Raw genomic sequence first — 6151 nt, forward strand, 5'->3', positions numbered from 1 at the left:
AGGATTTAAGAGACGTTCGGACTGGCACATGCATGCATGAGGAAAAAGATACAAAGTGCTGGAGTAACTCAGTAAAATCACAATGTCTTTTCATGATTTAGTTCCATTTGATAAATGATGAAGCAAAATTTGGTTCATTTCTAAATGTCCTTTGCTTAGGCATGAGCAATGAACATTGATAACATTCATCCCAGTCTCGGGAAAATGTGCAGACTCCTACTGAAATTGATTGCTGACTCTTGCAATTCAATCTGTAATTTTTTTTTCTATTTGCTCTCCAGGAACAACACCAACAACATCTTTGACAACTGGCTCAACTGAGTCCACCACCAGTTCCACAACAGGTGAGTCAAACCACTTTTAGTAAACATTGGCTAATCTTTAGACAATGGGGCAACATTTCTAACATCAGCACTGTGGCTCCATTCTTTTATCTTCGCTCACATTATGGGCATGAATCGTGCAACTATACTGCTAGTAATAATGGCGTAAAGAAGACCATACACTGTATGGAAGACGTGTTTCGATACGCAGGGATATCCGCAATCGATGTGTCGTGATTGTTCGAGATGGCAGGGAAATATTAATATGCTAATTGACAGATAAATAAATTTAGCAGCATACTATGTCCTCCTACGTTTTTCTACGATGAAGGAAATATCAAGTGTAACATGTTTTATTAAAAGGTGCCAGTTGATAAATTCTTGTTGAAGGATTCTAAACTGCATAACAATTCCTCTTGTTTGTCTCGGTGGAACATAACATTTTTTTTATTTCACTAGAAATAACTCCATCAACATCTGGGACCACCACTACATCAGGTCAGTATCATCCTCTGTTAAAAACTTGGGGGGATCACAGGCAGAGAAAGGGAGAACGTGCAATCCCAGCCTAGACAGCACCCGAGGTCAGGATAGAATACAAATCCCTAACACTATGAGGCTGCAGCTCTTCCAGCTGCACATCTGTGCCAACTCAATCTTTCTAAACGCCTGATCAGCTGCAATTTCTGAAAGACAAGGAAAAAGTAATTCAGACGTATAGTATGGCAAACGCTTTATTCAATGATGAAGAAAATGACAACTGATAAAAGGTTTTAATAAAATGTGCCAGCCCATGAATACCTGTTGATGGCTGTATAACTACGTACAATTTACTCTTGGCTGCCCCACTTGAATACAACATTATTTTCTTTCACTAGAAACGACACCAACAACTGAGACCACAACCAGCACTACATCAGGTTAGTAACAACTATCAATCTTGTTAGCTTTTCCTTTAGGACTCTGTGCTTTGTTTAGTGAAGCTCTATATAGCACCCTCTTCAGGAATATTTGTTCATTGTTTTATTCCAAAAATGTAGATTCTCACCACGAAAATAGAGATTAAACTACCGAATTAAGGAGGCCTTTTAGTGCTGATTGCCTGCAAAAATTGTAAAAAGAGCATTGAGTCTGGCACCTTTCAGTAGACATAGATAAGTATTTTCACTTTTATAGATAAGGTCTCTTCCCTTCGCCTCTTCCACTATTCCGGGAGTTTTTGATCATTGCAACGCTGTTAAACTGTTTTGTTTCAGCTCAAAGAATTTTCAAAAATGGATCAACGAATAACGGTATTAGAAATAATGGTATTAAGTAGACATTGCGGTCATTGGAAAACGGTTGATCTTCCAGAAAATCTGTAACTGGTGTATAGAGAGAACAGGATTATTTGTGATGGCCCTGAAATATTCAGCTGCCGATTGACAAGGAAAAACTAATGCAGCCGTATAGTATGGCCGCATGCTTTATACACTGATGAAGAAAATGACAACTTGTAAAACGTTTTCTTAAAATGTGCCAGCTCATGAATTCCTGTTGATGGCTCAAGAACTGCATACAAATTCCTCTTGGCTGTCCACTTGAATACAGCATTCTTTTCATTCACTAGAAACGACACCAACAACTGAGATCACCACCAGCAGTACATCAGGTTAGTAACATCATCTATCAATCTTGTTAGCTTTTCCTTTAGGACTCTGTGCTTTGTTTTGTGAAGCTCTATATAGCACCCTCTTCAGGAACATTTGATCATTGCTTTATTCCAAAAATGTAGATTCTCACCACGAAAATGTAGATTCAACTACTGAATTAAGGAGGCCTTTTGGTGCTGATTGCCTGCAATAATTTAAAAAAGAGCATTGAGACTGGCACCTTTCAGTGGACATGGATAAGGATTTTTACTTTTATAGAATAGGTCTCTTCCCTTCACCTCTTCCACTATTCCGGGAGGCTTAGGTCATGGCAACGCTGTGAAACAGTTTTGTTTCTGCTCATTGATTTTTCCAAAACTGATCAACGAAGCAGTTTAGAACTTTCCTTGAAAAATCACAATGTCTTTTCATAATTTCGGGCCAATTGGTAAATGATAAAAGAAAATTTGCTTCTAAATGTCTTTGTCTTTGGCACGAGCAATGAACATTGTTAAAATTCAGCACAATCTCAGGAAAATGTGCAGTGTCGTACTGAAATTGATTGGTGACTTTTGCATTTCAATTTGTAAATGTTTTTCTATTTACTCTCCAGGAACAACACCAACAACATCTTTGACAACTGGTACAACTGAGTCCACCTCCAGTTCCACAATAGGCGAGTCAAACCACTTTCAATAAACTTACTTCTTGCATATTTGCTTACATTATTGGCATAAATTGTGCAAATATACATGTTAAGATGTCAATGTTTGGCTCATAACAATGTGACCAAATTATGACACAATTTCAATATGGTCCGGATTTGTGGAGGAAATGAGTTGGTGTTTTCTGCTTCTCATTTTCTTTGGGCATTCCGTAGCAAAAAACAAAACCATGATTATAATGAACACATTTTACGCAAGTTGAGGATCATGTATCAATGGGACATATGAACAGACATGCTTACCCATAGCGCACACATGCCATGCTATTAGAAGTTATGGTATTAAGTAGACCTTGCGGTCTTTGGTAGACGGTGGATCTACCAGGAAATCCGCAAATGGTGTGTAGAGAGAACAGGTTTATTTGTTATGGCACAGAAATATTCAGCAGCTGATTGATCAAAAGTATATTTTTCCGGGCCAATTTTTCTACGAAGGAAAAAAATGCTCTCTGTTAAACATTTTAATAAAGGTGCTAGCATATGAATTCCTGCTGATGGTTTCCTGACTACCAGCAGTTAGCTGTATATCAATACCTCTTGGCTGTCTTGGTTGAATATTGCATTATTTTCTTTCACTAGAAACACCAACAACTACATCAACAACTGAGACCACTACCAGTACTACATCAGGTTAGTGACAATATATTTCAGATAATTGTAGGAAAGGCACACATAACAGGTACATATAATCTCCATGCACACAACACCCATGGAATAAATCAATCTGAAGTCTCTGGTGCTTTGAGGAAAGAGTTGCACCAGCTGTGGCACTTTACCGCTCCTTATGTTCTAATGTTCTGATCAGTAGTTCTTAGAATACTTGCTGAGCTTCCACAAAATCTGAACTTGGTACATTAAGAAATTGAAAATGTTTGTGATGGCCTGAAATATTCAGCTGCTGATTGACCAGGAAATAGTAATGCAGCCGTATAGTATGGCCTCACTCCTTATTCAATTCATCGGTGAAGTGACGGGGAAGTGGCCGGGGACGGCACCGGAGACCCACCTAGTGGAGGTGGTGAAATACGCGAGCTGGGCGCTGAACTCCTTGGAGAGGCCGCGAGGGACACAGTCTGTTTTTGCTGAGCAGTTTATCTTCGCTTACATTAGTAAGAAGTAACCAATCTATATAGTAAAACATTTTCATAAAATGTGCCAGCCCATGAATTCCCGTTGATGGCTTTATAACTGTGTAACAATTCCTCTTGGCTGCCCCACTTGAATACAGCATTATTTTCTTTCACTAGAAACAACACCAACAACTGAGACCACCACCAGCACTACTTCAGGTTAGAAACATCATCTATCATTCTTGTTAGATTTTACTTTTGGACTCTGTGCTTTGTTTAGTGAAGCTCTATATAGCACCCAGGAACATTTGTTCATTGCTTTATTCCAAAAATGTAGTTTCTCACCACGTAAATTTAGAAGCTACTGCCAAATTAAGGAGGCCCTTTGGAGCAGGTAGCCCACTATAATTTTTAAAAGAGCATTCAGGCTGGAACGTTTCAGTAGACATGGATAAGAATTTTCACTTTTATAGAAATAGTCTCTTCCCTTCGCCTCTCCCACTATTCCGGGAGTTTTTGGTCATGGCAACGCTGTGAAACAGATTTGTTTCTGTTCAATGATTTTTCCAAAATGGACCAATGAAGGAGTTTAGATCATTCTTTAAAAAATCACGATGTCTTTTCATAATTTCGGTCCAATTGATAAATGACAAAGCAAAATTTGTTTAACTTCTAAATGTCCTTTGCTTAGGCACGAGCAATGAACATTATTAAAATTCAGCCCAGTCTCAGCAAAATGTGCAGTGTCCTACTGAAATTGATTGGTGACTCTTGCAATTTAATTTGTAAATGCTTTTCTATTTGCTCTCCAGGAACAACACCAACAACATCTTTGACAACTGGTACAACTGAGTCCACCTCCAGTTCCACAACAGGTGAGTCAAACCACTTTCAATAAACATTGGCAAATCAAAGACAATGAGCCAACATTGCTAACATCAGCTTTGTGACTTACTTCTTGCATATTTGCTTACATTATTGGCATAAATTGTGCAAATATACATGTTAAGATGTCAATGTTTGGCTCATAACAATTTGACCACATTATTGCACAATTTCAAAATAGTTCAGATTTGTGGAGGATATAAGTTGGTGTTTTCTGCTTCTCAATTTCTTCGGACATTCCGTAGCAAAAAAAAACTATGATTCGAATTAACATATTTTATGTAAGTTGAGGATCATGTATCAATGGGACATATAAACAGACATGCTTACCCATAGTACACACATTGCATACTATTCAAAATTATGGTATTAAGTAGACATTGCGGTCATTGGAAAACGGTTGATCTTCCAGGAAATCTGCAACTGGTGTATAGAGAGAACAGGATTATTTGTGATGGCACAGAAATATTCAGCCGCTGATTGATCAAAAGTATATTTTGCCCTGCCAATTTATTCAATGAAGAATGAAAATGCCATCTGATAAACATTTTAATTAAGTGTGCCAGCATATGAATTCCTGCTGATTGTTTCCTGACTACCAATAGTTAGCTGTATACCAATTCCACCTGGCTGTCTTGGTTGAATATTGCATTATTTTCTTTCACTAGAAACACCAACAACTACATCAACAACTGAGACCACTACCAGTACTACATCAGGTTAGTGACAATATATTTCAGACGCTTGTAGGAAAGGCAAACATAACAGCGAGTACATGTAATCTCCATGGACACAACACCCACGGAACAAATCAATCTGAAGTCTCTGGTGCTGTGAGGTTGGAGTTGCACCAGCTGTGGCACTTTACCGCTCCTTATGTTCTAAATCTGATCAGTAGTTCTTAGAATACTTGCTGAGCTTCCACAAAATCTGAAGTTGGTACATTAAGAAATTGAAATTGTTTGTGATGGCCCTGAAATATTCAGCTGCTGTTCAACAAGGATTTTCACTTTGGTAGAAAAGTTTCTTCCCTTCCCCTCTTCCACTATTCTGGGAGCTTTTGGTCATGGCAACGTTATTAAACATTTTTGTTTCTGCTCAATGATTTTCCAAAATGGTCAACGAAGGAGTTCAGAACTTTCTTCAAAAAACCACAATGTCTTTTCATGATTTCGTTCCATTTGATAAATGATGAAGCAAAATTTGGTTCATTTCTAAATGTCCTTTGCTTAGGCATGAGCAATGAACATTGATAACATTCATCCCAGTCTCAGGAAAATGTGCACAGTCCTACTGAAATTGATTGCTGACTCTTGCAATTCAATCTGTAATTGTTTTTCTATTTGTTCTCCAGGAACAACACCAACAACATCTTTGACAACTGGCACAACTGAGTCCACCACCAGTTCCACAACAGGTGAGTCAAACCACATTTAGTAAACATTGGCTAATCTTTAGACAATGGGGCAACATTTCTAACATCAGCACTGTGGCTCCATTCTTTTATCTTCGCTCACA

At 38.2% G+C, this 6151-nt stretch overlaps 1 long non-coding RNA gene across 1 annotated transcript; it reads left to right on the plus strand.

Annotated features, from left to right (window-relative positions):
- The first annotated feature begins 281 nt into the window (after window positions 1–281).
- LOC129708011 (uncharacterized) lies at window positions 282–1965 on the plus strand. The gene is made up of 4 exons (XR_008725267.1): window positions 282–344; window positions 783–821; window positions 1202–1243; window positions 1933–1965. It is a non-coding gene; the product is annotated as an uncharacterized LOC129708011 (long non-coding RNA).
- The last annotated feature ends 4186 nt before the right edge of the window (window positions 1966–6151 follow it).

The sequence above is a fragment of the Leucoraja erinacea genome, chromosome 22 (genome assembly GCF_028641065.1).
Source record: "Leucoraja erinacea ecotype New England chromosome 22, Leri_hhj_1, whole genome shotgun sequence".
NCBI classification, from domain to species: domain Eukaryota; kingdom Metazoa; phylum Chordata; class Chondrichthyes; order Rajiformes; family Rajidae; genus Leucoraja; species Leucoraja erinaceus.